The sequence below is a fragment of the Polypterus senegalus genome, chromosome 11 (assembly GCF_016835505.1).
Source record: "Polypterus senegalus isolate Bchr_013 chromosome 11, ASM1683550v1, whole genome shotgun sequence".
Taxonomy (NCBI): domain Eukaryota; kingdom Metazoa; phylum Chordata; class Cladistia; order Polypteriformes; family Polypteridae; genus Polypterus; species Polypterus senegalus.
Window position 1 is genome coordinate 53,478,264 of NC_053164.1, and position 6,897 is coordinate 53,485,160.

The 6,897-nt window shown below is 46.8% G+C and overlaps 1 pseudogene; it reads left to right on the forward strand.

Moving 5' to 3' along the window:
• The first annotated feature begins 979 nt into the window (after window positions 1–979).
• On the forward strand, window positions 980–1,964 carry LOC120538545 (annotated as a pseudogene).
• Window positions 1,965–6,897: the final 4,933 nt, after the last annotated feature.

A 6,897-nucleotide genomic window follows, 5' to 3' on the forward strand; every position in this document is an offset into this window, starting at 1 on the left:
CACCATTCTTTGTAAACCCTAGAAATGGTTGTGCGTGAAAATCCCAGTAACTGAGCAGATTGTGAAATACTCAGACCGGCCCGTCTGGCACCAACAACCATGCCACTCTCAAAATTGCTTAAATCACCTTTCTTTCCCATTCTGACATTCAGTTTGGAGTTCAGGAGATTGTCTTTACCAGGACCACACCCCTAAATGCATTGAAGCAACTGCCATGTGATTGGTTGATTAGATAATTGCATTAATGAGAAATTGAACAGGTGTTCCTAATAATCCTTTAGGTGAGTGTATAAATGAAGAGTTACATTTTCTAATGCAATTAAAATCAAACAGAGATAGGAATAGTCCGTAGTTTGTGAATGCTTTCACTTCTTGGAGTACTCACTAGTGCCTTAATAAAGCGTAAAATCATATAGACATAATATTGTAGCAAATAGCGCATTACTGATAGTAAACAAACAAGCAAAGGATATTATGAATTAATTGGTTAATATTTGACTGTCTGCCCCAAATTCTCTTTTAGACAATGAGTCAAGACGTAAGGGAAGTGGTGCTGTCTATCTTGCCAAGCCTCTCAAATGAATCATTAACATCTCTTTTTGAACGGTTAGAATAGCTTGGTGTGGAAAGCAGGGAAGACCTTGCTTTTGTACAAGAGAAGGATCTGGAGAAATACATTAGGCTAATCCAGTGCCGCAAACAATTAAACAGCATTAAAAATGAAGATAAATATATATTTTGATAACTGCCATCGGTAAGCTGAACAAATAACACTGAAGTTCAAAGATTATTGAAGGATGATAAAACACACTCATGTCTTTCATTTACTCCTGTCCTTATTCTGTTTCTGTCTGGTGGCTATCAATATAGTATATTGAACTGGAAGAATGTAATTTATCAAAAATTAATTTAGTTTACTGCTTTTTGTCTTTCTTCCACTGATCATTTCTAGGACTTGTAACAGTTCAAAGTGAACTGGATGCTACTACCTCTTGATCCCTCCTCTTCCTCAAGCCCTGTGAGCACTCCACTCATCCTATCTTCTAACTCCTCAAGCACTCCAAACTTTTCTGTTTCTTCATCCCCACATCCTGGCAGGCCTTGGTATGCTGAGTTCCAAGTAAATTGGAATAGGATGTCAGCAGCAATTCAAAAAGCAGTGGCAAATCAAACAAGACCATCACAATTGGACAAAAAATATATACGGTGAAAGCACTGGTGGATCAGATGCTTGAACATGACTTTAACCCTACTAGAGCAATGTGTCACAGCTTAGTCTGAGGAATTGTAAGGAAGTACCCAAAGTTTTGCAGATGTTGGAAAAAAGGAGACGCGGTTGGAGAGGGTTGCTACTCTCTTCTTCAGCAAATTAAAATAAGAGTGGAATATAAAAACAGAAAAAGTACCCTTGCAAGGTGACGCAGAGAGAAAAGGTCCCACGCTAATGCAGCTGGGGAAGCAAGAGGCCCTGTAGATCAATATGGATGTGTGATGTGGTGTCCTGTAGAAATGCCCTCTAGAGAAACTGAGGCATCATCAGATAAAATCAAAATGCAGCTACTTAAAATCTTCTCAGAGTTAGGGATGGGTGGAGTACAGTAAGCTGAACCACTTATGGAGAAGACCTATATCCTTCAGCACCGATAACTTAACGGAGTGCCTGCCCCACACATTGCACAAGTAGGAATTGACCTTTGCTTTTCTTACAAAGATGTCTTTACTCCCACTTTAGGCTTCTAACGGACATCTATATCCTCAGCAAGCTGCAAGATGCACTACACAACAAAGGCAATACAATTAGGTTCTGCCAGGAACTAAGCCATCATTCAGGAATTCAGGATGTCCTGTCTAAGTTTGAAGCAGAGGTTTCAGTTAAGTGTGCATGTGTCCTTCTCCTCCTGATGGCATACTTTAAAAAGCCCAAGGATGCAATCCTACTTCAAGCTGATTTAAGTTATTTGTGACTTTCATATAGTAATTGCTTTGGAGATGGAAAAGTGAGTTTTGCTTACAATAGACCAGGAACCTCACTGGCACTGAAAGTCCTTTAGAGTTGATTTTAGTTGTTATTTTTCTAAAATCAATGCCTTGAAATTTTAGAAAATTAATGGGGTATCTTGAGGAGTGCTTGATGTGCTTGATTTTTATACAGCAGTAAATATTCAGTACTCTATATGAAGAACTAGTTTGATAGAACCAATGAGATGAATATGATGGCTTAACTCAACCTGACCAAGAGTAAAAAAGGCAGGTGCCAATGCTGGAATTCGGGTAGAAAATACAGTATATTAACTTTCATACTTGTATTCATACACTCTTAATCCCCCATGCAGATAAAAAGTTCTCTGACTACTGAATTTTAGTAAAATACACATTGCTAAATCTAGAATCGTGAATCACTGGGGTTAAAGGATTTTCTTCTGGTATCATTTTTACAACCATTTCACTCACTGCACTGTATGCATAACCTTCTTGTGACCGTTGCGACGATTTACCAGCATCAGCATTCACAGTTACCACCGCTATTCCTTGCTCAGTTTTGAGAAGGGTAGAAATCAGGGTAAGTTTAGTAGCGTTTTTCAAGTCCTTCTGCAGGCATGCCTTAAGTATAGCAGCACCACTCTTATAATGTTTGCCGGATCCGCTGCTACTGGCTGACATGGTATCGTTTCGCAAGAGTATAAAAAGTGTCAAATTATTCTAATATTTGCCGTTAGCCAACTCATGAGGACCATAACATAACAACAGAATTGCTATGATTTACCATTTACGAGTTTGAATTTTGAAAACTGTTGACATCAAATCAAAGTACAAAAGTAACAATTATTTATGACTAGCAGAATACCGGCGCTTCGCAGCGGAGAAGTAGTGTGTTAAAGAAGGTACGAAAAAGAAAAGGAAAAATTTTAAAAATAACGTAACATGATTGTTAATGTAATTGTTTTGTCATTGATATGAGTGTTGTTTTCATATCTATCTATCTATCTATCTATCTATCTATCTATCTATCTATCTATCTATCTATCTATCTATCTATCTATCTATATATATATATAGCAAAATACCCGCGCTTGGCAGCGGAGAAGTAGTGTGTTAAAGAAGGAAAAAGAAAGAAAAGGAAACATTTTGAAAATAACGTAACATGATTGTCAATGTAATTGTTTTGTCACTGTTATGAGTGTCGCTGTGATATATATATATATAGCAAAATACCCAGCGCTTCGCAGGGATGTCATGTGTTAAAGAAGTTATGAAAAAGAAAAGGAAACATTTTAAAAATAATGTAACATGATTGTCAAAGTAATTGTTTTGTGTATTTGGTGGCAGCGTCACAAAGTTATTTTCGTCTAGCTGCATCAGAAAATGTACTACGACGTCTGACACGCCTCCTTTTTACTGTTTTCTCACAGCTTGGATTGCTGCTGTCATATATATATACACACACACACACCATCTAGATTATTTATATATATATATACACACACACACACACACACACACACACACACACACACACACACACACACACACATACATACATACATATATATATATATATATATATATATATATATACACATACATATCTTCATATCTACATATCTATATACATATTGTAAACAAGCGCTTTATAGCGCCCGACCCGGCATAGAATACGCAGAGGCACGTGTTCACACTCAAAGGCTTTTATTTTTTCTTCAGCTGTGTGACACGTCTTCCCCGTGCCACACAGCCCAAACACAGTCCAAAGCACAAACACACAAAAAACCAAACTTTCCTGCTCCACCACTCCTCCCAGGCAACCTCGTCCTCTTCCTCCCGATTCTGGCCTCGATTGCTGGGAGGCAGGCCCTTTTATGCCCCACCTGGGAGTGATCCAGGTGCCTGACCAGCTGGTCTTAATTGCACCTCCGGGTGGGGCTGATAAACCGTCCAGTGTGGTGGCTGGATCTCTGCAACACCCCCTAGCGGCCACCCCATCTCCCAACCGGGCTGTTGTGGTGGACTCCATGTCCCATGGAGCCACGGGGGAGATTGAGGAGGAATCCACTGCCAGGGAGACTGCCCCCAAGCGCCCCGGGGGAGGTATTGCAAAGTCCATGATGGCTCCCCGGGACGTATGCATCAGAGGCGTCCCGACTGGGCATGGGACCCGGCTGTCCGTCACATGGCCCCTCCCTCAGATGAGGCTTGTGGGGCTCATCGGCCTGCCCCGCGAGGGCCGGTCTTCTCCAGGATGGGGAGTCTGCATTCCTGGTTCCGCGGCTGCGCCCTGTAAAAACAGAATAAACAGGTCTGGGGCGTTGCCCCGACGTCCCTCGGGACAAGCCCGCCAGACATGGCCACCGCGGCCACAGTCATAACACCGCCGACTCCCTCCAGTACGACCCTTCTGCATGCGGAAGCAGGCAGGGAACATCTGCCCCTCGCCCCCTCCGAGGAGGGCTTGTGACGGTTCCGCCTCTGCAGTGCAGCCCTCCTTCGCTCCAAGCCGTCAGGCATACACTGCTCTATGTACGGGTTTCCGGTTTCTCTTCCAGTTCCCCTATTCCTTTGGGTCGCACTGGCGTCTGAGTCCCCTATGAGAAAAGGAGGGACCCCGCACCGCCTCGTCCCTTTGACTGCCGCAAGACCGGCGCTGGCGGTCGGGGCGGGTTGTTTGGCAGCCGGTTTCCACCTGCTGCCTCCCCGCACACTCGTCCGCCTTGCTGTCAGTCATCACAGCAGCCTCTCGTGGTGGGCGGGTCCGCCTGACAGGCAGTACTAAGCAACACTGCTGCCGCTGCGTCCCGCCCCTTTCTCTGCGGTGCCGCTTCACTTACCTGCACCGCTGTCCTGCCGGTGGGAGGCTGGCCACCCCGTCCGTCGAAGCCATTCAGCCAGGGCCCCGCACGGGATACCGAGCTTCTTCTCCAGCCCCTCCTTCGCCTCCGACAGGACCTGAAAACTTGTAAAGGGGACTGTAGGGCGAGGACAATGGACTTCACCTCCCTACAGCCCAAGAAACATTAATAGTGGCGGCGGCGGTGGATTTGGGCTCTCCGTGTCACCCTCCGCCGACCGGCGTGCCAAGAAGACCCTGTGGATCCCCACAGGCCCCTTCGGTAGTCTGGAGGAGAGGGAAGGCGTCCGTCATCCCCGCCTGCCGATCCTCCTCGGCGGGTGATTGACACACGCCCCCCCCCGCTTACCTGTTTCGCGGAGCCGCTCCTGCCCCACTTGCAGGGGCCCGCTGGGAAGCTCGTCTGGGCTCTCCTCCGCCAGCCGCTGGCTCAGGCCGAGGGGAAGACACAGCTCCGCCTTGCTCACCTCCGAGCTGGCTCCGTCGTCACGCCATGGACACTCGTCCCCCTGCCCGCACGGGTGCCGCCTCGGCGCCCAGGAGGTAGGATGACCCGCAGGCGGAAAAACATACCCGCAACCCGTCACCTACCTCCGTTGCAACCCGTCGGCGGACTAGCGTGGCGGCGTCTGCCAGTTGGCCTCTGTGTCCGCCCGGCTTTTTCTTCCCATGACAAAAGCGCCTGCAGCAGCTCCTCGGCGGCTTTGGTTGGGTAGTCCTCGCTGGCTTGCGTGCCTGCTTGCGGCCCCTGCAGCGTGTCGCGCGCGCTGTACCGCGTGTGCTGGCTTGCGGCTCCTGCCGCGTGTGCGCGCTTCAGTGCACTGTGCTGTGCAGTCCTGCCTGACTGCTTGTCTGTAGCTGCGTCGGGAGCGCGCTCTCCGACGCCACTGAGCCGAGAACCGTGCCCCGCGCTGTTGCGCTTCGCTATGCCGGGTCAGCAAATGTAAAAAACGCAGGTTCCACCCAAATGGACGGGCCGGGATCCTGCCGGCTACGCCAGTGTAAACAAGCGCTTTATAGCGCCCGACCCGGCATAGAATACGCAGAGGCACGTGTTCACACTCAAAGGCTTTTTATTTTTCTTCAGCTGTGTGACACGCCTTCCCGTGCCACACAGCCCAAACACAGTCCAAAGCACAAACACACAAAAAACCAAACTTTCCTGCTCCACCACTCCTCCCAGGCAACCTCGTCCTCTTCCTCCCGATTCTGGCCTCGATTGCTGGGAGGCAGGCCCTTTTATGCCCCACCCGGGAGTGATCCAGGTGCCTGACCAGCTGGTCTTAATTGCACCTCCGGGTGGGGCTGATAAACCGTCCAGTGTGGTGGCTGGATCTCTGCAACACCCCCTAGCGGCCACCCCATCTCCCAACCGGGCTGTTGTGGTGGACTCCATGTCCCATGGAGCCACGGGGGAGATTGAGGAGAAATCCACTGCCAGGAAGACTGCCCCCAAGCGCCCCGGGGGAGGTATTGCAAAGTCCATGATGGCTCCCCTGGGACGTATGCATCAGAGGCGTCCCGACCGGGCATGGGACCCGGCTGTCCGTCACAATATCTACATATACACATATATATATATATATATACATACCTATCTACATCATATATACACACACATACATACATACACACACAAATTATATATGTGTGTATGTATGTATGTATATATGTGTGTGTGTGTGTGTATATATATATATATATATAATCTAGATAGGGGTGTGTGTGTATATATATATATACACATACATACATATATATACACATACATATACTTGTGTGTATGTTTGTATGTGTCTATATGTGTGTGTATAGCTTTGGTCACTGAGTGCAAGGGAAAAATAATAAAATATAGTCTATAAGTTATTAAACAGTACAACATTAACGTTTTAAGAAGTACAGGTACATTGAGCACTACTGGAGTGGTTGCGGGTAAACTACATTTTAAAGACTGTGTAACACAACAGGTAAGTAACTAACAGCAGCTAAAATGTATATGGATCATCTCTCGGTAGTAGATCCCTTTTGAAAGGCGCTACACGACGGCTGTGGTA